We start from the raw sequence: 26896 nt of genomic DNA, 5'->3' as shown, positions 1-26896 counted from the left end.
TGACGGTAATCTTAATATATTATCGTCATCAACCCCCAGACATTATTTACGGTAATCTTAATATATTATCATCATCAACCCCCACACATTAGTGATGGTAATCTCAATATATTATCCACATCAACTCCGAGACATCTGTGACGGTAATCTTAATATATTATCGTCATCATCCCCTAGACATTAGTGACGGTAATGTTAATATATTATCGTCATCAACCGCTACACATAAGTGATTGTAATCTCAATATATTATCCTCATTAACTCCTAGACATTAGTGATGGTGATCTTAATAAAAGAATAAGCATGCAAGAATAAACATAAAACAACGTTTATGGTAAGTCTATTTACTTCTGTCATGCCTGTATATATATATATATATATATATATATATATATATATATATATATTTATATATTCAGATGAATATGGTACTTATATTGTTTATAATAAATCTTTGATTTTTTATGACTATACCAACTAGAATGTCTGTCCACTCCACTCATCCCTACCCATAACAGATACTGCCCTCTGTTCTCTCAGCCTTAGATGTACAAGGGATTTGATAAACTAATCTATGAATTAAAACTGACCCCATAAAGACAAAAAATCAGTGGCAGGCAGAGTCTTCTAATTTTAGTAACTTCTACGCTAAAGTAGAGAATATTCTTTACCTATCTCCTTAACTTCTTGGAGATTTTAGGTATAATTATACTAATGTGTCCATCTGTTCTAATTTAATTACATTCTATGTCCTTGTGCAGTTGAAGATTGCTCTACATTTTAAATTGGTGTAATGATTGCATTGTTCAATTAAATGGGGTTGCATGAAACGATAGTACTGCATTTCCTCTGGATATCCTTGTTGCTTATTTTGATTTATATATATATATATATATATATATAAATGTATTACTTTCCAGTAATATATCGATTGATATTTTCCTGTAAATATTGGTGCCTTGTTATACCATTTATCTACTTATATATATATATATATATATATATATATATATATATATATATATAAATTAATAGTTATCGCCATACTAATTCTTTATTCTTATTTTTAAGAATGCCATATTAGTATGGCGATAACTATTAACTTCCAGAAACGCTGTCGTAATCTCTTTTAAAGAGACTTAGTAATTTTAATATTTCTATTATATATATAATATATATATATATATATATATATATATATATATATATATATATATATATATATATATATATATATATCATATATACATATGTACTTTATATAATACACACACATATGTACATAGGCTGCCGAGCTATTTCCGCCTGCAAGATTTACTCAGGGTATTAATTCGGGGTTATATCAGAAGACTTTTCCAGAGTGTTATGCAGTTGGACCGAATCTAAAACCGGATAGCTCCACATAAATTACTGACATGTATTGTTAGAACCTACAGCTTTGTAGGACATCCTATATATTTCAATCAAGTGGACTGTGGGTTTAAGTCTAGTCACATGAACTTTACTATTATATGAAAATAAGGATATTAACACCATATACACACACATAACCCATATGAATAACAATAATAAACAAGTGACAAACGAATATATAGTGCGTGTCTTTATTTCGCAAGAAGAGAAAATGACAACCTCAAATATAATATGTCTCAACGCACAATTTCGCAACCAATTCCCACAATGCACCTATACATACACTTCTCTACACCTCGCCCTACTAACTCTCACACAATAACTTACAATCTCATTCAGCTTTACACACACACATTGTTTATATACACCTACACTATAACACATTTCTTCCACGCTCCACACACACACACACATACATACACCAACACACCAGCGTACAAAGTGTTATTTGCACACCTCTTGAACATACGCTCACGTGCACTCACTGACACACAAACTCACTCACTCTTACACACACACACACGCACACACCTAATTTCGCCCTGACTCACCTCCTTCTATCTGCGACTCGCAGGTTGTCTGACTGTTCAACCACTGCTACCTTCAGCGTGCTCTTTTATACATTCGAACATACACTACACGTACACTCGACGTAGAAACACACCGACATATAAGCGTACATACTAACGTACAGGAAAACAAACAAGAAAAGACATGCACACACAGATGCACACACGCACACACACACACTAGCACACTGTGCTACATTATTTCCCTTTGCCTCCGCTGTTCGCCAAACTCACGTTATTTCTTTCTTTTTCATTGACTGCATGGCCTAGCAACTAATATTTTCGCCTTTATATTATTTCTCACTTGTATTCCATCCCATGGACCTTGCTAACCAATCGTTCAACCATTTATGCACTTCTCTGCAACACTGGATTACAATCCCTGCAATTTATTCCCTTGATTTTCACTCTCTGGCCTCGCTCGGGAACTTTTACCATTTCTGTTGGATTTCCTCAACACCTAGATTTCTGTCACTAGTTTCCTCTCAAACTGCGCAAAATACTCTTTTTCTAAACATTTCTAAACAACTTTTTCTTAATGCTCTTTCCCTTTTCACACAACCCTTCCTATTTTACATGTTTTTCATGCTCAAATTGTTTTTCTTGGCAGTTGTTACATCATGTCCTTTTACCGTTCTTCACTTTTTATCAACCCGTACATTTTCTTCGGTTTTCTTCACGTTTCCCGAAACTCACCGCCCTCTCACATCGCACCCATTCCTAGGTAATGACAAGTACCTAACACTGCTCACAGACTAAGTCATTTTCCTGAACAATCACACTCTTATACATGCGCACAACACACTACCTCTTCTTATCTTTTTGCCTCCTCCCCATAAAATCGCATTTCCACCTGACGCTAAACCTTTTTTCTCTTCTCTTTCTTTGTTTTTCTTCATTCCTTTTTTCCACCACATTTCCTGCTTTTGGGGTCTTCTCGTGAAGGGCTAACGTCTGAAATGTGAAAGATCCTTTCTCTTTCCTATTAAGCATTAAATTAATAAATACCTATTTCTTTACTACCCACAAGGGGCTAAACACAGAGGACAAACAAGGACAGACAAACGGATTAAATCGATTACATCGACCCCATTGCGTAACTGGTACTTAATTTATCGACCCCGAAAGGATGAAAGGCAAAGTCGACCTCGGCAGAATTTGAACCCAGAACGTAACGGCAGACGAAATACCGCTGAACATTTCGCCCGGCGTGCTAATGATTCTGCCAGCTCGCCGCCTTATTAAATTAATAAATGCATTCATGAAAATTTATTCCTCTTGTGTCTTTTTTTGCTTTTGATCAATCATCATCATATACGTAGTCTGATCAATAAGCATTGACCATGACAGAAAAAGTTGAGTAGAGAATCTGCATCAAATTTGACCAAAAGCTGCCGATACCTGCTCAGACGCCTGCGCAAAGTTTTCAAAACGTTTTCATCATTTTCGGTACAATTAAGGAGAGCTTGTGAAAGCAGTTTTGACACAAACTTGGCAGCAGATAAACATCTCATACCCAATTCGTCTGTGATAATGGAGTGAAATGAACCGTAACTAATCTGCACATCCCTGATATATCACAGATGGCGATTCGATGATTTCCTTCCACAGCTACACGGACATTTGTGATATTTTTCTCAGTTCTACTTGTTGCGGGTCTCCGAGAACGTTCGTTAATATCGACATTTTTCTACTATCTTGGAAACGTTTGAATCACTGGTACACTTGTGTGGAGTTCATACACTCCTCTCCATACACTTTCTGCAATTTTGCGTAGGCCTCTGAGCAGGTATCGCCATGACATTCTCTGTTATGGTCAATGCGATGATCACACGCTACACTTCTTCCTTCCAAGCATTGCTGTAAACAGCAGGAGTGAGCTAGAACGTTAAATCTTAATGCACATGCACAGTAGAGTTCAAGGTTATTCTGTGCCAAGCAGCTTTACTCAGCGTGCTTTAGCTTCGTTACTATGCCAACAGTCCAGATACTTATTTATCAGACCTTGTATACATGAATATGTATGTATATATATATATATATATATATATTATATATATATATATATACATATATATATATACATATATATATATATATATATATATATATATATATATATATATATATATATATATATATATATATGTATGTATGTATGTATATACATAATACACATTCAAAACTTACGCGAACTTTTCTCGTTTTCTACATGCGTAATTACACACACACACACACACACACACGCGCGCGCGCGCGCGGAGCTTATGATATTTTAATTTTGTAGTTGACAATTGTTTCAGCAACTCAACGGTGACTATTCACACATAATGCCATTGACATGTATGTTTGTTAATAATGATGAAGTCGTTCATGCAACATTATATATCTTACATAGCAGCCGTTAAAATTCCTTCATCGGAACCGTTTTTATACAATTGGGTAAAACAGAAAGATATGACTGGTGTAAGACAATTTTTTCGATTCCTAACAAAGTTGTCATGTTGAATATTTGAAAACAATCACCAGTGTTTAACAACAAGGTATGAGTAATTCCTTATTAAAAAAATTAATCAAATGAAGAATCCGTTTTTTTATTAGACAAGTTCAGTTTTGAGCAAAGCAGGCATGATTCATGTTTACTTACTTGTAAACAATAACGTTGTTCTCGTAAGTTTTCAGTCACCGCTTCACCGAAATTTCCGTTATGTGATAGAGACGAGAGAATGCATGAGTAAGTTGGGCAGAATTAATTCTGCATGTTCCAACAAAGCAGCTTATCGCTAATTTTATTGCCTACTTATATAAATTTAGCCGATCTGCGTATACAGAAAAATGAGATTCTACAATTTTCCCTTCTATCAAATTTCATTCACAAGGCATTGAAATTATGGTGAAAAGCAACTGCACAAAGTTTAGAGAAATGTGATACAGCTTGGAGCTTCTTAATCAGGTGATGCCTGAAACCATACTTAAAAAGTCTTTTTATTTTATATTTTTATTTCTCCTCACCACACGTGTATTAATTATATTTCCTTTTTCCTACTATATTCCTATATTCAGCATGATTGCACTAACAGGACACTTTTTTCATGTGAGTGAGGTCGATTAAATATCTGTGAGATGGCAGAATCGTCAGCATGCGAAGCAAAATGCTCATGGGCATTTCGTCTGTCTTTATGTTCTTGCGTTGAATTTCTGCCGCGTTCGACTATGCCTTTCATAATTTCATGATCGATAAAATAAGTACCAGCTGAACACTGTGGTCGGTGTAATCGACTTACTCCCTTCCCCGAACATGCTGACCTAATCCAAAAATCAGAGATCAATAATTTGGAATAAGTGGTAGTACACAAGTTTTCGTTAAAAAAATATTAACACTTTTATTTTGATTCTGCCAGCCTGTTTACTATACTTAATAATTCTGCTGAAATCTTAAAAACATATTTACTGCGAAAATCAAAAATATATTTCTATGTAACAAGCATATTTATGTAACAAACATATTTATAGAAAAAGATCAATTTATGCCTTAATGAAATGAATTAATAAACCGAACATTACCATCTGCTCTAAATCACTTTCTGAAGTTGTTAAATTTATTTTTATAAGAGGCGGTGATTAAGATGGGAGCAGGAGATAAGTTTCCAGGAAGTCAAGATTCCTCAGTTAACGAAGTTAATTTTCACTTTTGCTGCTATTACACTTTTGAAGGGCTTGAAAATAATACATTCCCATTTCCTTACGCATTTTTGCATCTATTAAATATATTAACAAATGATGAGGAGTGATGAAGAGTATAAGTAAGCTTCAGGCGGGCAGAAACCTCAGCATTTGTTTCTTTATTATTGAGTGAGAGAGCAGCGCATGACATCAAAGTGGCACTGGGATACAATTATACGAAGCCCAATATCCCCATCATGACTACCCGTCATGACACCAGGCACATGCGTCACAACCACATGTGCGTGACATGGTGATCTTATATCAAGATAAACAGTGAATAACCTTGCAGGTGGGGCCCAGTTAGAATTTTCTTCAGGTTCAGTATCCCATCCCGCTCAAAAGATCCCTGAATAAAATCTCAATATATTATCCACATCAACTCCGAGACATCTGTGACGGTAATCTTAATATATTATCGTCACAGATGTGATATATTATCGTCATCATCCCCTAGACATTAGTGACGGTAATGTTAATATATTATCGTCATCAACCGCTACACATAAGTGATGGTAATCTCAATATATTATCCTCATCAACTCCTAGACATTTGTGACGGTGATCTTAATATAGGTGAGAAATTGTTTGGGAGTCGTTATGGGGCGCTACATTGGTTGTTTTGCTTTGAAGACGGGGATTTTATTGATTTTTGGTGACATTGGGGGCCCTAGATTGGACACCTTTCAATCAAATTTTCAACATCGTAAAGTGAAATCGGATTTGTAATTTAAGCGCGGAAAATGGGTTCGGAATTTTGAAAATTATGGCAAGATTTTTGAAGTTTATCACCAAAAAATTACCATTATCGCACCCAGTAGCTTAGTTTAGCTATGTTTGTAGAAAAGCCCAGAAATATTAAAAAAAAGTTATTTCTGCTCATATTTATTCATGAACAGTTTGTTATGCTTTTCTTTTCTTCTCTATATTTTGACATACTTGACATATCCTCCACCAGAACCAATCTCTCCACGAAGTCTAACAAAGCAACAACTCATTGTTTAGTAATATATTCAAAGCTTTGTCTATTCTATAAAGAAAATTTATTTTCTAAAAGCAAATATACTTATGGCAGTTCTATTTATGAGAACATCACTCACAACATTCGAAACCAGCTAAAATTTGATTGCCTAAATTTGAGTTGCATACTTAAATGTCTTCTGATTTTACGTAAGCGCTTGAACCTTAATATTTGGGCTTGGATTATTTTTTATGTTGCTCCTCCTGTTCTGAACTTATTAACTATTTCTTACAATCGTGAAGTTGCAGATATCAACCCACAAATAAACAACGGTAAGTTTAAAAAAAAAATGTAAGAATATGAAGAGAGATGTCCTTACTGTTTATTTCAGTCTCTACATTCTTTTTACTCTAAGGAGTGGAATGTACGTAATTCAGACCACCTCATGGTTCCAGAAGACAGAATAGAAAAGGCGTTGCCTCGGATGATTGCGGGAAAATTGCACGGGAACAGCAACTCCGATACACTGGGCTCGCACTTGCGGGTAGCCGTTTCTGATCCGATAGCGGTGAGCAAGCCAAAAGCGAAAACATTTTTAAAGAACTGTGGTCTAATTCATCGAAGATTCTGATACACTTTCCTTATAAAAACAAATCTCTATTTCTTGTTGAACTATTTAGAAAGAAATATCTCCTTTTGTATATATACATATATATATATATATATATATATATATATATATATATATATATATATATGTATATATATATACATATATATATATATATATATATATATAATATATATATATATATATATATATTATATATATATATATATATATATATATATATATATATATATAGAGAGAGAGAGAGAGAGAGAGAGAGAAATAGATTTAGCCGCCTATCCATCCATCTTCGCAGTCAACTAAACACGGGAGGGTCATGAGTGAAGAGTCCTCAAACGCTTCTTCTTTTCGGTTCTGTCACTGATTTTCGTGCGTGACCAACTGACAGTATAAATGTTATGCAACCAACCCATTCTTGGTCTACCTCTTAATTTCCTGCCAGTTGGTTTCAAATCCGTATTTTCTTCGACTCTCTAATCATATGTTCATAGTCCCATAATTGTAACCTCTAAATGTGGAGTAGTTGCAGCTCGAGCTGAAAAAAGTCCTTGACCCCCAAGTAACGTTACTCTAGAGACCCTTCAGGTGAACCCCCATTTGGGCCACTTGTATTCCCGATTGTACTCTTTCAGTCATTGCCCAAAATTCATACCAACCTATCCTCTTTTGAGTAATGAATGTTGAAGATGGCTCATTATTGTGCCAGTACTTATACTTCTAGTATCTAATTCAGCCTCCTGCCTCCCATCACTCCTGAATGCGGCCCCCATATACTTAAACCTCTCAACTACTCCTAGTGATGATCCCCCAACATTCAGAGTGCACTGAAGAGACATTCTTCGCAATATCAATCCCCACCCCTACTTTGCAGCACTATGCAGCGAATCCATTCAGTACTTGCTAGAGATCTCCGTCTGACGAACCACGTATCACCATTATGTCTGTAAATATCAACTGACCGATCTTACACCCAACGACTGTGATACCACTTCCACAAGGGTTGTGCATGTCAATGAAGTTCATTAAAATTATGAAAAGACGAAGTGACCAGACACACTTTTCCAAAGTTTAACACCCATGTTGTAAGGTTACAATATTTAATCGAATACAAACATCTGAGCATTTGTATAGGGACTTACGGCAGCCAGGAGTTGCTCATTAATCTCAAAGTCCTGAATAGCCCTTATAACGTGTACCACAATATGCGGTTAAATGCACTTTTGAACTCCACACAGCAAGCGTACGCCTCTTGGCAATATTTCGACGATTTCTTGAAGGCCTACTGTTCACTGCGTCCATACTGTTCTTTCAGTCGACAATTTCCCTGCATTTCTTTTCCAGACACCTAGCGTAGAGTTTGCCGTGAAGGCTCAACAAGGAGATGCCTCAGTAATTAGAACATTCCCTCGTCTTCCTTCTTAAAATTTGAGATTATCTCCCCGGATTGCCATTGCTTTGGTGTCTTTCACTAGTATAGGCTACAGTGAAATGCTGGCCAACAAACTGAAACCAGCAATTCGCACCAAACGTTGAGGTCTATTGTCAAAGTAAGTGTTATTGCTGCACGAAAATGCACGCCCACATATAGCCATCCACACCGTTGAAACTATCGAGAAATTTGATTTCGAGTTGCTGGACTACTCTGCATACAGTCCAGATCTCGTCCCTTCCGACTATCACATTTTGGACCACTCAAACATCGTTTATGAGGTCGTCGATTTGCTAGGGACGAAGAAGCGCCGAAGCAGCCAAAAAGATTCTTCACCCATGGAATAAGCAATCTTGTAGACCACTGTTCAACCTCTGCTTTTGTTGTAACAAGTTACAGAATCAAGAGACCGTATAATGTTTGACTTATCCTCGTAGTTCTCGCTTCTTTCTGATTAACTTTATCTCCCTAATTCATATTCCCGCCTCTTTAATCAAACTACGAGCATACTTGTATACGCTACACTACATAGTCCCATAATTGGGACTGATTCACTACACTAAACTTCAATTAAATGGACTTATTCATATTATTATCCTTAATGAAATTTACATTTGACAATATTATTTCAGACTTTTAACTTCCGGTCAGAATCTGTTATGAAACATTTTATTCTATTTAAAACATTAACAAATCAGTTTTACTTTAAATCTTAAAAATCTTCCGAATGAATACTGCACCCTTTATTTTGCTAATTCACTAGCTAGAGGACATAATAATATCTTCTGACGACTGCAGTTTAATATTCGACCAGCAGTTGGAATGTGTCGCATCTAAAAGCAAAATTAAATATTTCAGTACTATAGCATAAAAGGAATAGAGGTTTATTACATTGTTAAGTACTTTAGTAGGATTAATGAAATGAGTTAACTTCAGATTAGATTGAAATAACATTGTATTTAATGTTTTAGGAAGCTTTCTACTCTGCCAAATCAAGATTGGAGCCTGGGAACAGCCATCTGGTTCGCCAGCCCTCAGTCAAAATCGTCCAACCCATGCTAGTATGGAAAGCGGACGTTAAACAATGATGATGATGATGATGATGATGATGATGATGATGAATGAGAAAGGAACCATACTCTGGGATATATCAATACATACAAATAGAGAAATTAATGCTTTCTAAATGATGTATCAATACCAACAGATAACGATGTTTCTCTAAAAGAAATAGAGAAACTTTCAAAATACAAGGATCTGGAAATAGAGGTAACTCGAATATGGAGTCTGAAAACAGAAACAATTCCTATTATAGTGGGCGTATTAGGTATGATGAAAAAAACTATTCAGATAAATACATAAAAATAAACTCCAGGACTAACAAGTATATATAACACAGAAAATAGCACCACTAGGCACCGCGCACATCCTGCGTAAAGCACTTTCAATACAGTAAAAATATGAGCATTGCAACAAACCACAACACATACCCTAGGCACATAGAGCTGCGCTTGGCAGTGCAATGAAAGCACGTGATAATAAAAGACTACTGAATAACAACAACAACAGCAAAAATAACAACAACAACAACAACAACAGCAACAACAATAATAATAACTTATTATTATTATTATTATTATTATTATTATTATTATTATTATTATTATTATTATCATCATCATCATAAATATTATATGTTTGACTTTTTTGTATGTTTGACTATTATTATGTTTAACGTTTGCTTTGTTTTTGTACAAGTTGGCTTCAAGTCTCACCCAGAGACAAGTTAGAAGTTTATGTTGGTGTTATGCCTAGGGTCTCATATATGTGGTTTTGAACACAGTATTGTTATTGACAATGTTTAACAAAACATAAGAAGATTATGAGTTTTAAAATTTGAGATTACATAGACTTTATTTTACATAGGATATTGGCAGTTCCCATGAACACTATCTTTTGAGTTTCGATCATTTTCGGGTTCCCTGGTATCTGAGCTAGGTAGGAATCAGCCCCTTTTGCTATCATTCCTAGTGCACGTATGACAGCAGGTATTGTTTTAGTTATCAGGTTCCACATTTTACTAATTTCTATTTCAAGATATTTATATTTGTTCAGTTTTTGGTAGGTCTTGAGAGATCCATTTATGTCGATTGGGGTAATCATATCAATGAGGAGGCATGATTTTTGTCTGGCCTATTCGCATCTATCTTTCTGTCAGTTTGAATGGCGAAGTGAGATGTGATCATTTTCAACCACTACAAATGGTTTGTGTTCCCACCAGTTTTTATCATGGGGCAGGTCCAGGTCTTTGCATAATACCCAGTGAATATATTGTGCTGCTCTATCATGCCTGACGAGATACTCTGTAGGCGCAAGAAGTCTGCACTTGGAGATAACATGATCAATGGTTTCATTTTTTTCTTGACATACACGACATGTTGGGCTACTGCCGTTCTTTAATATGTTGGCCTGGTAGTTTCTTGAAGGTAGGCATTGATCATGGGCTACTATGATAAACCCTTCTGTTTCTGATTTTAAGCCAGAAGACACTAACCATTGATGGGTAAAAGCTTTGTCAACATTGGCACTATTAGCTCTCTTTGGGTTTTTGCCATTGAGAGGTTTTTCTTGCACATTTCTAAGCTGTTTTAAACTCTGACTCTTGTATAAAATAACTTTTTTCTCAGATTCTGACATCTGACACCGATTATTTTAAGAGAAAACTTTATCACTACGTAAACGGAATACGATTGTAAACAGTGCATAACTGCTACCTACCTACCTAACTACCTACCTACCTACCTACCTACCTACCTACCTACCTACCTACCTACCTACCTACCTACCGCAAAAGAACACCGTGAACCAATCCTCCAGAATTCCTTCTACTGCACTGCTCTTCATAGGCCAGTCTTCAGTAGACCAGAGTCTTCAACCAGTTGGTCGATCATATCCTGGGAAGACAACCCCAAGGTTGCTTTCCATGTGCTGGTCCCCACATAAGCATTTGACTCAAAACATCGTTCTTGCTACGAAAAAAGTCCACAGGATCTCAGTGTTCTTTAGACTATAGTGGAGGTAGACTCAAAAGATTACTATAAAGTACCTGGTTTCATGGATGGGACTTTTATTTGAAGTAAATTGCCCCTCTCAGAAGTCTTGTCGATGTTCCATCTGGTCTTCTTTGCTTACAGTAAAAAGTGGATAGATTCTACACTAAGAGTGTTTTGACCAAGAACGAAAAATATAATTTATCGGAGTCGCTCACCTTGTTAAAAAAGATAATGCATCATCTGAACATTTTCTGATCTATCTATCTATCTATCTATCTATCTATCTATCTATCTATCTATCTATCTATCTATCTATCTATCTATCTATCTATCTATCTATCTATCTATCTATCTATCTATCTATCTGCCTATCTGTCTGTCTGTCAATATATACACACATACATGCACACACACACACTCACACACACATGCACACACACACATACAATTATAATATATCTATATAAAACAGAAGAAACTAAAGTCACCAAGAAGGAGTAGGATTAGACAGTTATTTTCAAATCACTACAATTGTTTCTACCCAACGTGGTTCTCCAAAACTACAGGTATTTGATTATGCAACTGTTTGCATAATGAGGTCCAGTTGTGTTTCCTCAAGTGTTGTCTCCGTTAGTTTGATATCCTCGACTTCAAGGCCATCCTATCCGTCCGTCTTGGTTTGAATTTTGCAGTAATTGGTAGATTTATGATGTTTGCTGTCAGAGTGTGTTTTCTGGACTATTACGAGTGGTAGTGGATGGCTGTTTTGGTACCGGCTGATCGCTGATCTGTTATTCAGGATTGACTTTCAATGCAAATTTTAGTTGCTGACCTTCAGTATTCAGTGGTCCGATAAATACACACATGCACACACAGATACCCACATACAAACAAACCTCTCACACACAAACAAACCTATGTGTATATGACTGTATACACACACAAATACACTCACATATACACAGATACACATACATTCGGATACATACACACATACACTTACAGACTCACACAAAAAGAAACCTACGAGTGGAAACAACTGTAGTGATTAAAAAATAACTGCCCAACTGTACTCCTTCTTGTTGATTCCAATTTCTTCAATTTTATATTCACACACGTCGAATACCCAAACATAAAGCTGGAAGTGTATAATAATGCTACAGGATAGTATTGGGCAATTCTGAGAGTGGACGAGCTTTATACTGTACTCTGCCACGTTCCTAACGGAATATACCATAACTATATATATATATATATATGTGTGTGTGTGTGTGTGTGCGTGCGTGTGTGTGTTTATGTATGTGTGTATGTATGTATGTATGTATGTATGTATGAATGTATGTACGTATATATATATATATATAAGTAATACTAAGCAATAAAGGGTTTAGCAACGAATTGCCTTACCATATATATATATATATATATATATATATATATATATCATAGGGTAAATAATTATCAACTTTTAAAAGAACAACAATTATTTTCTGGTAGATTTCGGTATGTAAATATAACCATTATCGGTAGGAACTTTTTTAAAAAAAGTTATATATATATAAATAACCTGTTGTCTTCCCCTTTTTATTGATATATATATAGAATTTTTTTAAGAAAGTTCCTACTGATAATGGTTATATTTACATACCGAAATATCCCCGAAAATAATTGTTGGTTTTTTTTTTAATTAATAATTATTTATCCTTATATTATTAATAATGCAATTTTCACTCCCTTATGACAATCCATAGTTCTATTTCTAAGGAACTATTTTTGCGACGTACATGGTAAAATTTTGGAGGGAAAGTACGAATTCATTCATCTATATGGATTTAGCCTATGCTAGCTATCTTCTACTATTCCGATGACGCTGGCTCGGGAAGCGGAGGATATGTATAGCATTTGAGAAATCTATCTGAGTGGAGTGTTACGTTGAGAAAGGTAATGAATTGATTTATAATTCTAATCCAGAAACGCGTCCGTAACTAACCCATAGACTCTGTTTTCGTTATTTTTTCCTTCTGTTTTACATATGTCAATTACATGGATATGGAGTCTTATTTGTCGAAAATAGAAATAAACAGTCTTTGATTGCTATTTCTAATTTTTCGGTATGTGGGTAAGCAACCCGTTGCCTGCCCCTTTATATATATATATATATATATATATATATAATATATATATATATATATATATTTACAATAAGATTGGATCGTATACGAGTGGGTATATATTTGTAAAAAAGAAGTTTGAAAATGCCACTATATTAGATAAATTTTAATTTTTACATGTTTCGGTTCTTGAAATAACGAACCTTATCAAAAAGAATTTTTTTATAATAAAGCGTATAAGGAAATAGTTCATAATTGTTTCATACATTCAATAGAGTCCATGCTATATACATAAAAAGTATAATGGAATAGTTGATAATTGTTACATACATTCAATAGAGTCCATGCTATATACAATCAATAGAATCCATGTTCTTGAAAAACGTCATCAATTTTTTAACGAATCAGAATTAGACCTGACCCATAACTGTATCTTGTAGGGAAACCAATCAAGCATGGCGACAAGCTTGACCACTGGGGTAAAACGTCATCAATTTTTTGACTAATCAAAATCAGATCTGTTCGCAGAGAATATATATATATTCTAGCTGAATGACCGGGCGTTGCCCAGCTTACTGCTGTTGTTATTCAGATTAATAAGCAATATGAAGATACATTTTTCTCATAATTATTTAAAAACATCTATATTTTATTTAAAAAAATCAAAATTGTAATGCTAATAGAAGTTAGAACTGAAAATCTGTCAATCTTAAAACACCTCAGTGTTGATTGTGTAACTTTTTGTAGGTGTCCAAATGAATAAATTATCGCTGCTTCCAACTCGTGAGCAAGCAGCATGCGGGTGAAGCATGTAATACAGAGATCACGTCCAACTACCTTAAAGGATTGACCTTGAGATTTGTTGATTGAAATAGCAAATCTTAGTTTGACTGGAAACTGAAACCTCTTAAATTCAAATAGAACATCTGTAGGTATGGGAGGAATTTTCGGAATAAAAGCATTTTCTCCTTTGTGAGTACCTGTTACGATTGTTGCCTCTAGGACATGGGGCTTAGTGGAAGTAACAATTAAGCGAGTTCCATTATGTTCCTAAGCAACATAATGGGGACACCCAGCTTTAGTATAAATGTGTGCTAGTGTTTAATAACGTACCTAACGAACACGCAAACACTCAAGCACACAGACATACACACTGATATAGAAAATGCGACGACAGTAACATACATAGTGTAAGACAGACACTTACAAACATATATAACTTTACACCTCATTGTTTTTGTCTATCGTCACATGTATATGTATGCATAGACCGTGTGTTTTAATCCAAATGAAGATAAAAATTACCACACATACACACACATGCACTCTCACATACAGTCACATACATATAATTTGACAGACTCACATAGACATACATTCACGCATGTCAGTCGTCATATGTGAATATGTGCATATGTATGTGTAAATGTGCGTTTTATAACGTATCTAACGTGGACACACACACACAGTCACAGACACATATGCACTCATACACTCACACACATATACATACACTGTGGCATACACTCACATACATATAGTAAGACAGACGCACACAGATATACGTAGCTTTTCCCCACATTGCTTCTTTTAGTCGTCACATATGTATATGTATGAGTAGAAGTATATGAGTCGCAAACACCCGCAATTATTGATTGCTGTTTCGTAAAGAGATTTGTTAGTTCGTTACATTGTTTTTTACTGTTGTCTGGTTATCATATTTGTTGTACGTAACAAATTACATTGCATCACACACACACATATACATGCATATATGTGTATATATATATATTTATATATATACATACATATATATATATATATAAATGTACATACATGTGTGTATACGTACATACATACATACATACATACATTCATACTTACGTACTAGGTGTTCAAGCTAATTTTGACAGTTTGCATACACATAATGAAAAATATCCCATTCAAAAATAATGTATCTTTTAAAAAAATCAAAAATATTAACTACATAATGGCTGGGAGATAACAGTTTACGCAAAGTAACGGCCATCAGCTTTCGCTACATCCTGAACACACAGTTCCGGAACCTGATGCATATAGTCATCACCTGTGTATCTGGGAAAATCTGTGAACACCTCCTTCATCTGGGTCACCAGCTCGGCTTTGGTGTTATAGACAGCGCGTTTGGTGTCTATCTCAACCACACCCACACATAATAAGCCATGAGTTTACAATGGGAGGAGTTAAGAGGCCACAAATTAGGAGTGGAGTAGTGGTAGAAATTCTCCGACAATTACTTCTGACTCTTTCTGGAGCTACGTCAAGAAGCCGAATCCTGCTGCCACACATATAGACTTCCAGAAGTAACCTTCTTCAACCAGGGATTAACTGTAGTACTATAGTCTCTAGCAACTTCCCGTTGCTGTCTGAATTGAGCCTAAGGCCCTGTTCAAAGGTGTGGGGATGGATTCTTGCGTGTAAACGCAGTTAGAACACCTGCTATTTCCCTCCCTATACGCAGTTTCCGTTACAGCTCTCATATTACGTCTTACAGCCTTTACAAGGTTCACGGAGCACTGAGTAGCAGCCATAATACCGGCATTTTGACAGCCGACCATAACCATTATGATACCGGTAACTCGTTTCCAATATTCAGATGGCTTCCAGTAGTCTGTATCAGCTACCATTTTCATAACTACAAGTTTAATCTTCATGGTCTCCAACGCCTTGACTGTTTACCAATGCATGAATCTCTTCCAGAAGAAATTAGAGAATCTATCTATCTATCTATCTATCTATCTATCTATCTATCTATCTATCTATCTATCTATCTATCTATCTATCTATCTATCTGTCTGTCTGTCTGTCTGTCTGTCTGTCTGTCTGTCTGTCTGTCTGTCTGTCTGTCTGTATATCTGTTTGTCTGTCTGTCTATCTGTCCGTCTTGCCTGCCTAAGTATTAAATAATCGAACTAAGGAAAAACTGGAAATGACAGAAAAATTATTGTTTGAATGTTTACTGAAGTTTGTAACTAACTACAGTCTTGATAAAATTTGAAAACATGCTTATATATACATATCATAGTATTTGCAAATGTATATAATTTATTAGTACTTCCATATTAATACACTTTATTTTCTTGTAAGAATAGGGTTCATCAGATTGCATATTTAAATATATACGTATGTACCTGTGTGAGTATAGGTATCAAGTTTATATAATTGTAAAGAAACGGATTCAGATATTGATACAATTTTTTTTTCTCTTCAGTGAAACATCCCATATTTGAAAACTTATAGAGTGTCTCATTCTTCAGATGAACAACTACACTCACTCTGCCGACAAGCGTCCCATCCCAATTTTAATATGTTAAAGACGTTGGAGACAACAGTTAACGACTTACTTGTCTAGCATCCAGCGTATTCCTTTTTTTTCTTTTTTATATAGCCAGATTGCTGAAAATCTATGTTCATATAACAAACCAGTAGGCTCTTACCCTCAAGAAATCTCATAGTGAAAGTAGTCGTGGTGCTCCCAACTTCAGTAAAGTTTTTTCACGCTAATCTAACAAAACCATCTCTGGGATTCATTCGTTGCTTGCTTCTTACTCTACTGAAGATTGAACTGATATACCTACTCCTCTCATCCGTCCAATTTTCACTCTGACGTGGCTAGAGTTCGGTTTTCTATGGCATTTCTTCCTTGCACCTATTTTCCGTCACCTTCAAACAACTCCCACTTCTAAACAGATATCTTATATGTTTACCTAACCAGGCTTCACCCGTAAGCACTGTAGAAATTTCCCACCAAATCTTCGTTGACTCCCTGAATAGAGAGCTCGAGAACATCTTTCTATAGTATCATGCCGCCTTCAGTATCAAAAAGACAATCCCTTCACATTTCAAGCATCTACGCCACCTCAACACGAACGGTACACAATGAAAACCGTCACAATCACTTCAAATGCTAAGTCTAATTAACACAGGAATTTTTCTGATAAACACACATTTTTCTGATAAACACACATCATCAACAAAAACTATATCGCAAATACTGGCATTACCCATCAGAGTCAGAGAATATTTCTGCTTCCAAAAACTACTGATCGTCTACAAATTTCAGAGGCGACATTAATGTTGCATTTGAAGCTGTGCTTGATGGCAAATTGTTGCCACACCTGGGACGGTGTTACAGATACACATGCAGACGTTCTAAACTGCATCCTTGTGTCTCAAATCCACAAACATGCTTTCTCTTCTCTGTATTTTCTGCTGCTACTATAGTAGCCCCTGCTCTTCAGTGCTGGTTGGCCTCACGCCACCTTCACTCAGGGACTCCAAACTCACAAGTCTCCTCTCATTACATAATAGTCTGGAATTTCCTCTTTGTACATATTTCCATCAGGTCATTGTTTTGCAACTGGTTTAAGAGGAACGTAGGGTGCTCCAATGTCACTGGTTTCGGAAGGTCAGCAAGATCCATGGGCTTACGCATTTTTATAGATTGAACTATAAAAAGATAAAATAAATTACAACTCTCGTTTTATTTTAGTTTTAAGTGTATTACAATTTGGCATTTCTTCCAAACTTCTTAGGAATGTATTTGAAACTATCTACCATTCGTATCTAAATGTCAACATCCAAATCAATAATGATAACAACAGTTTTCAGTCGGGGGATACGTTGCTTATTGATTATTTCACGAGACAACTGAAGCAAAATAGAAAACTGGGAGAGAATTGTGAATTTATTTCTGGTATTCAATTTGTGAGTATATTTGAATAAAGAGAAATGAATTTGGCTAGGAAATTTTTTAAATGCTCAAAAGTCTGCGTAAATATTTAATTAATCCAATCAAGTTAATCTAATTAAATTTAACATTGCTATGATTAGGGCCATATGAATAAAGCAGGCTGACTTACGCTTATAATTAATAGCAAATGAGAAAACTGAGCAAGAGCCAGAAAATTTTGAAAGAAAAGTTTCTTGGCATTAATTAATCGATAATAAAGAATTCATTTAAGATTTTTTGATATATTATCTCATTTGGGGATGTTGTGCTTGATGAAGGAGATATGAGATGCACATTACCATTGATTACTTCGTAACCATGTACATGGTAAACTAAATATCCTGTACAATATACGCACAGTAGCTATGTGTACATTGTGTATAATCGACACGTCACTTGATTGATGTAAATATTAATTTTTTCCTTTTCCATTTCCATGTTTTGTATAAAATCCCTTCCAAAAAGGTTCGCAGTTCTTAATGAGAAAAACAAATTATTCCTTATTTTTTCAACTAAATTTTACATGTCAATCTATGCTATCTAACTATATTTTCATAATCATTCACTGCTTTATATGTTTTTGAAATTATTAATTATTTCAAAATAAGCTCTGACCAATTATTTTTTTTGTTTCAGGTCGAGAACTGATTGCTCCTGAGAAATTTTCCCTAAAAGCTGAAGAAATCGTCTTTGTAAGCCTCGTGGTTATTGTGTGGATTGTGTCGGTAGTAGTATTCCTTAAAAAATGGGACAATATTCGGATTCTAGAACCGATGGAACCACGCTACCGACATGCGCCAAAAAACTTAGAGAGTATTCGCATTGTCAAACGGCCGCAAGATAGCGTTATTTACAAGAATTACGGAAGGAAAATGTCTATTACCATGCTAGAAAGAGAGAAGAAGCGTCTAGAGAGGATGAATACTCTTCCAACAATAGAAATGGAGGAGATTTCCACAGAAATATGACCATTATTTACCGCATGGGAGGATTGCCCATGCGGTGAAGACATTTGACAAATAACTTTATTAAAAGACTGAGAAATATTAAATAATTGAGAAAATATATAAGGCGAAATATTTTGCGACATTTTCACTGCAAAATAAGGAAAACGATGTAAATAGTTGTCTTAATTTAACAAAGAGATAGTTCTCAATTGATTCAGAAAATTTGTACCCATTTATACAATGAGTTAGTTATTACTTTAAGACATTTTAACAGTTACAAAAAAAAAATGGTAGTTTTAGCAGTTATTTGAAACGCAGTTTTTGTGTTTTTATTAGAAATTATTGTCTCCTGTTTTCAAAAACGTTCAATTCACATATGCCATTTATGTCTTCTGATTAGAATTAGGTTCAAATATAATATATATAAATATACAAATTACTTATTTATAAGACAAAAATACGTCTAAATATATTTATACCAAAAAGTATGTATAAATATACATAGACGAAGATCATCTGTACATACTTTAGGTTTTGCTTGCTGTTAAACGAATTCCATGGAAGAAACGACATCCAAAGATGAAATAACCTAGATGTACTTTTTAATTATTTTATATAACTAATCATTTTGAAAACATTCATTGGAACAATGGCTTTGTACATTCACATTGAACAGATTATACATTCAAGTTGATGGACTTACTCCATCTAGTAGTTGTATAACATTAGGTCAGCTTTGATCCAGCTCCCTAAGGTACATATGTAGTGGACAGAACAACCTGTTGTCACTTTACACCAAGTTTTCTGTAAACGTGTACATTTTTTATAGAAAATGTTCAATATCTGGAAATATAACATAAAAAAACTTATGGAACAGTGGAATGGTGCAACATTCGCGTCTTTCCCTAGGGACATAACATCATAAATGAATACAACGTCTTCAAATGAGATTCCAAACCGTTTCGTGCATTTGGCACTCAAACAGCCCCTATCTTACTCTGTAGGGCACTCTTAACGAAAGAATATTGTAAGGACTACTTGAACAAATATATAACAAATACAGATTTCTGTATAAGATGCAACTGTTTATAAAACAGTTATATATATATATATATATGTGTGTGTGTGTGTGTGTACGTGTGTGTGTGTGTGTGTGTGTGTGTGTGTGTGCGTGTGTGAATGTATATGTTTGTGTGCGTGTACGTGTGTGTGTATGTGTATGTATATATATATATATATAAATCATATATCTCATAGTGATAATTTTATATAGCTGCCTTTTTCCTAAACACACCTATCACAGACATAATCGAAACAAACTATTATACAAATATGCCACATTTATAAATCCAGTAGTAAAAGTGCCGCCCTATTATCTATTGAGAGATAGGGAAAAGTTCAAGGAAATGAAACAAAATAAGCTGTCCACGAGTAAAACTGATGTTCAGTCCCACCAAAGCACATCCATAAAAAGATATAACATATTTTTTATAGGTAAAAAAAAATATATTTTTCGATCCACTGTTGTTGACTTTTTTCGCACAATTTGGATTGAATAAAATTATTTAATGGATTCTTAAAAACTATATGAAAATGGTATTAGTAAAATTGATTTGCTAGTCAAAATTCAATTTGCAATCTATATTTGAATATTAACTTTCCTGAATTCAGGTAGGTAAGTGTTAAGTGTTAAAACGACAGTTTATAATTTTTGGTATCAGTCAGTTAAGAATGTCAATATATTAATCCACTTTAATCTGTCGCTCGGTTTAACACCACTACCTGGCCCATGGGTGCCTTTATCAGAGTTCACTATTGCAAGCATTCTGCCCCAGATCTCCTGCTTGAGGATATTTCCTTTTCTCCTAACAGAGAATGTATCATGAAATAATATAGATATTTTTATTAAAAATTTATTCGGTTATTGTTAAATGGAAAATAAAACGTGTTTTTCTCAGAACATCTAATTAAAGTTACGAAAATTAGAATAACTAAATTTGTGTAACTATTTATTTAGTATTAATAGCTTTAATTCTACAAAGCATTAAATTCAAATAAAATACTTCAAAAGAAATAAAAGAATTGCTTAAAACACCATATGATATGTATTTTAAAATGTAAATTGTTCGAAGTATTATCAATTAATCATTTTAAAACTTCAAATCGAAGTATACGTTATCATATCAACTGACAGGTTGAACTTCAGTTATCATACTTACGTAACTATTGTTACGTAAGTATGATAACTTCTACAAGTATCTCTCGAAGTAGGTTATTTGGTCAAAAACAAAAATTGCTGACAGAAGCGATATTTTGAAATATAAACGTTGTATTATTGGTTGCTGTAAATGGTGGATATAGTTGCATAAATAGAATCAAAGTCGGTTATATTTAACTTTAATTTCACTAAAACCTCTCAGACAATCGATTTTACATCACTCAGTAAAATAAAGTGCCAAATCCTCTACAGTATATCTCGGAAGTAGCGAATCTTAAACAGCACAAGGGAGATACATCAGAGTATAATGTTGAAAATAAAATAGTAAAACCTCATGGTAGGAAGTTCAGAAGAAAGGAGAACTTTAAAAGTTTTGGGAGTTTCAGTCATGAAACTCAGGCAGGAACTTCAAAATAGAAATAATTTTCCTAAGATTAAGCGAATATTTGTCATGCTTGCAGCATAAGTCTCACGTGTTGTATAATAAATGTGTGGTCTTTAATATCTACAGAGGGTATAGATATAACAGTCCTAGTACGTCTTCTCTGTCATAAAGAAAAGGCTTGCTTTGTGTAATTATAAAACAACGTAAATTAGTATTTCTTAAGAGAAAACTGAGGAAACTCAGTTAAATGAAATTTAACACCTAAATGAATCATATAGAATATAAATGACAGTTTGCGGTAAACATATCGGTATGGACAAGATTATGTTTTAAATATGAAATGACCAAAGATAAACAGCAGATCTTTACTTTACTTGAAGTGTGTGGAAGAAAGGATAATGTCCATGGCTTTTGCAGGCCTCCTAGGTTGGTAAGTCAACACATAGGGAAAGCATATGAATATGTAGGAAATCTGTGAGTGCAGAAGGACTGTGCGAAGTAAATACTACTTGATTTAGAGCTAGATACAACACGGGAAATGAGTAAAGGGGAAACAAATAGAATGCGAATATTTGAGTGAAGCTGGCAAGAACCCAACCAGTTCTGATTAGGGGTATAATTATAGTAGCGGTATAATAGGTAGAATGAGGTGGCAGTATGGCTTCGGGCCAGAGGCCGGAATGTATCTGTGTATTGTTTGAAGCCAGTCAGTTGGGTGCCATTTCTGGATGTAGCCTTGGATGTCTGTATGAGGAGTAGCAGCAACAGTAGCAGCTGCACCATCCTACATATGCGTGAGAAGCTCTAAAGTGGTTTTCACCTAAGATTTATAGTGTGACAATAATTGCTGTGATCTGAAGAATCTTCGTGTTCTGAATAGAAGAACCAGTCTATGGTGTATTGTTCTGTGTTAAGGATGTGCTTTCGCCAGGAGAGTTTTTCAGTAATAGTGAGACCGAAAAATTGTGAGAACTGTAGTTGAGTGCTGTTCATGAATAAGTGGGTGTGATGCGCTGACGTTTTCTTAATATGAGTAACGTTTGAACCTTCAACCTTTTGAAAAGTACGAGATTTGTATATCATCATTTGAGGTGCTTTTGAGGTCTCTTCGTAGAATCATAGAGTTACTATATGTTTTGAAAGTGATATCTAGGTTGCAAGTAAGTAATGCATGGATGGACAATGTTACGGAGGAATGAAGGACAGTGTCATTTAGGAAGAATGGTCTTGTTCGATGTGACGGCAAGTCATTGATATTTAGCAAGAAAAGAATGGGAAGGGGACAAAATCGAACCCCAGTGCATGCCATATTTAAAAGAATGTACAACAAAGTGCTCTGTCAATATGTGGCAATAATGTAATTTGACAGGAAGCTACCGATATAAAAAATAGCAAACATAGGCAGACGTTTCGATAGGAGATTCGCATGTGACGCAGAGTCAAAATCCTTACTGATGTCGAGGGTGACAACAGAACCATAAGTAGGTCACTAGTGGATTTAGGTTTACGAAACTGCAGTAGTGGTAATTAAAAAAAGGATAGAGAGATTCAATGTTTCTGTAGGATGTCATTTATAACAGCAGACGCCATTACCTCAAAGATGTTAGAAGTGAGTGCATTAGTGCGACAGTCAGCAGTGTCAAAGCAGTTGTCTACCTAGGGGCCACACTGTAGTGTGTTTCCAAAGATCAGAGTAAATACCTGTTGAGAGGGAGAGATTCAGGTATTTGGTGTAGGTATAAGTGCTAATTATGGGGTGAAGTGTTTGAGGTTAATTGAAAGGACACCGTCAAGATTCTAACCAAGCTGGTTTCAAGTGACAAAAGGTATTTGGCGTCTGTGATTATAAGGTGGTGGACCTGGATAAGGGAAAGGGCTAGAAAGAGATTTGCTAAGTAAGTACTTGTGGTCTTGGCTGAAAAACGCTGGTATGTAGTGGAGGAGAGAAGGTAATATAAAGTTGCCGGGAATTCTTTTGGTAAAGGACCAAAATAATCGACTGTAGTTTAGAAGGCGAGGTAACTTGAGAAGTGTAGGAAACACAGTTACCATTCTTGGTCCGGATAATGGCCTTGCATATGTGGCATTTCTGGGTAATTGCTACCCTGTTTTTAAGGCTGGCTCCACATTGTAAGCCCTGCTTTTCTTCTGAATAGTTGCAACACAAGTTTGAGAGAACCTCTTGGAAGAATTGGAGTATTTGATTTTTGTTGTATGCAACAAATAAACGGACAAGTATCACACAAGAGCCTAGCTGCTTGATAGGTCAAGAGTGAAGCACATATGCTGCCATGAGTAAACTACATAAAACTGGTGGAGTTTGATTCAGATCATAAAATCAGTCGGCTAGCTTGAAATAACACGGAGCGTAGGATGTAGAAGGTTCTGTGAAGTATATGAATGAAATTTGTTGGGAGAGTCTTCAGGTAACATCATAGTGCGGAGGGAGTTTATAGTTTTAAATACCTTAGTTTAGGATGTGAGAAAGAGATCTGAGTCGATCTAAGATGTGTATAGCACACGAGACAAGTTGGGGAAACGAAATGAGGATTGTAAAAGACTTGAGTTTCTGTACTGCTGCTATCAGTGCGACGTAAATTAAAGAATCATGTGAAGTTGTGAATGTAGAAATCAATAACTTCTGAGAGGGGTGGGATGAGAAATATGATTTCAATACAGGGAGAGATAATGTCAATGAAATTCAAATACTTCGAGGGCTCAGAAGAGCGATAAGGGTACAGATGTATTTGGGAGAGAGTGAAAGAGACTTTGATCCTCCAGATTAGCTGGAACTGTTTTATTGCTGATATCTAGGTGAGAAAGGGGAATGGCAGGGAGTGCGGAGTCAATGAACTTATCAAATGTAGGCTGGAGAGAGAGTTTAAGAGGTACGGGTCTCAAAATGGAAAAGGATGTAATCTGCATATGAGAAGGATATAATGAGTAAAATTTAGATCGAATAAAATTAACAAATATTGAAATGGGAATAGAAAATTGTCTAGACAGTTTACTTCTAGGTCTTTTGGTAGAGGAAGAATAAAATGCAGTGCATTAAAAGCTCGTGGTAACCATCAGCTGGAGGTTTGGAGCGAATGGCTTGCAAAAGAGCAAACTCCACTTAATGACAGCTACAAAATTAAAATAATGAATGCGAATGAAATATTTACTTCATATAAAAATATCAATCAAGATTGAAATTTCAATATATTACTTTTTTCTAGATAATGATTTACATATTTCCCTTCAATTACAAATTTTATACCAAAAAATAGTAAATTTCAAAGTATTGTAAAGATTATATAATGAAATATTCAGGCAAACGATAAAAGCATTTATGGTTCAACATTTATCACATTAAATTTTGATACATATATTTTTACTTTAAAATAAAGATTGGGCAAAACTGTGTTTCAAGTAAGGTTATCTACGATTTTGTATATACTATGTGTGCTGTTGCTATGGATATGAACTTATCTTGCCTCAAAGTGTCTATACGCGCATGTTTGTATGTTTACATACACACACATACGCACACACCGCACACACATACACACGTACGTGTGCGCGCACACACAAACACGCACTCATACAAAAATGCCCGCGCACACCCATATATATATATACATATAAATGGTGGGGTATGGATGTATATCTAAGTATATTTCAACGTATGTATGCATGTACAAATGTATGTATGTATCTACGTATGTATACAAGGTATGAATATATGCGTTTGCGTATGTATATATTATATATATATGTGTGTGTGTGTGTGTGTGTGTGTATACATATATGATATATGTTTAGTTATATGTACACATATGTACTACATTATTACACATACACTCACGCATATATATATACACACACTCACAAATATATATGCGTGTGTGTGTGAGTGTGTGTATATGTGTGCGCATGTGTGTGTGTGTGTGTGTTTGTGTTTTCTGCGTGTGTTTGTATGAAAAGTGTTATCGAAGGCGATAGCAAATTGGGTAGAAATTTTGATATTAGAAATAATAGTAAAATATCAAAATGTTGCCTTAGAAATGTTTAAGTAGCCTTGGTAGAATTATTTTGCATAGTCTGTACAGGATTAATTTAATACTTTGAAAGCAACATTTCAATTCCTTTGGTATACTCACCGTTTTTATGTTCAATGCACTAACAATTGCTATCGCCTTCTAGAAAACTAATTTACTATGTATTCCACTATGCTTCTAACAAACTACAACTATATACGAAAATACAGACATTCCTATATGTACGCATTCATATATATATATATATATGTATGTGCGTTTATGTGTGCATGTGTGATTGTGTTTGTGGGTATGATGCGCACGACCATATAGTGCATTTGTTTTTATACACAGTAAATGTTTTTTACAAGCAACATTCTTCTATTGTCCTTGATGTCAAATACATTAGGACTAATAGTAAGTATACTCGGATGTTTTATCTGTTTACCATATACTTAAATGTTAATGAGTGATGAGATGGTATCACATCAATTTCTCAACGTCTTGCACACCTTAAATAAGGTTTCTGTCGTGGCTACCATATTTTACTATTTTCTTGTCTATAAAACGACAGGTTAATTCTTTGTATTAAAATTCCTGTTTATTAATTTTTGTCTATGAAGTTTCAAATATTTTTCATATCTCTTCAAAATATTTTCTTA

The 26896-nt window shown here is 34.8% G+C and overlaps 3 long non-coding RNA genes across 3 annotated transcripts in view; 1 reads left to right on the top strand and 2 right to left on the bottom strand.

The window, feature by feature from the left end:
- LOC118765680 overlaps positions 1-26896 on the bottom strand; it is a 64231-nt gene that overhangs the window by 14332 nt on the left and 23003 nt on the right. The window lies entirely within an intron of this gene.
- On the bottom strand, positions 1462-23739 carry LOC118765679. Its single transcript, XR_005001548.1, has 3 exons — positions 23610-23739; positions 8543-8546; positions 1462-1473 (listed from the first exon to the last, which is right to left on the bottom strand). It is a non-coding gene; the product is annotated as an uncharacterized LOC118765679 (long non-coding RNA).
- On the top strand, positions 23006-25348 carry LOC118765677. The gene is made up of 2 exons (XR_005001546.1): positions 23006-23619; positions 24063-25348. It is a non-coding gene; the product is annotated as an uncharacterized LOC118765677 (long non-coding RNA).

The sequence above is a fragment of the Octopus sinensis genome, linkage group LG12 (genome assembly GCF_006345805.1).
Source record: "Octopus sinensis linkage group LG12, ASM634580v1, whole genome shotgun sequence".
NCBI lineage: Eukaryota > Metazoa > Mollusca > Cephalopoda > Octopoda > Octopodidae > Octopus > Octopus sinensis.
Note: the sequence above shows the minus strand (reverse complement) of the source record. Positions and strands in the feature narration are given on the sequence as shown.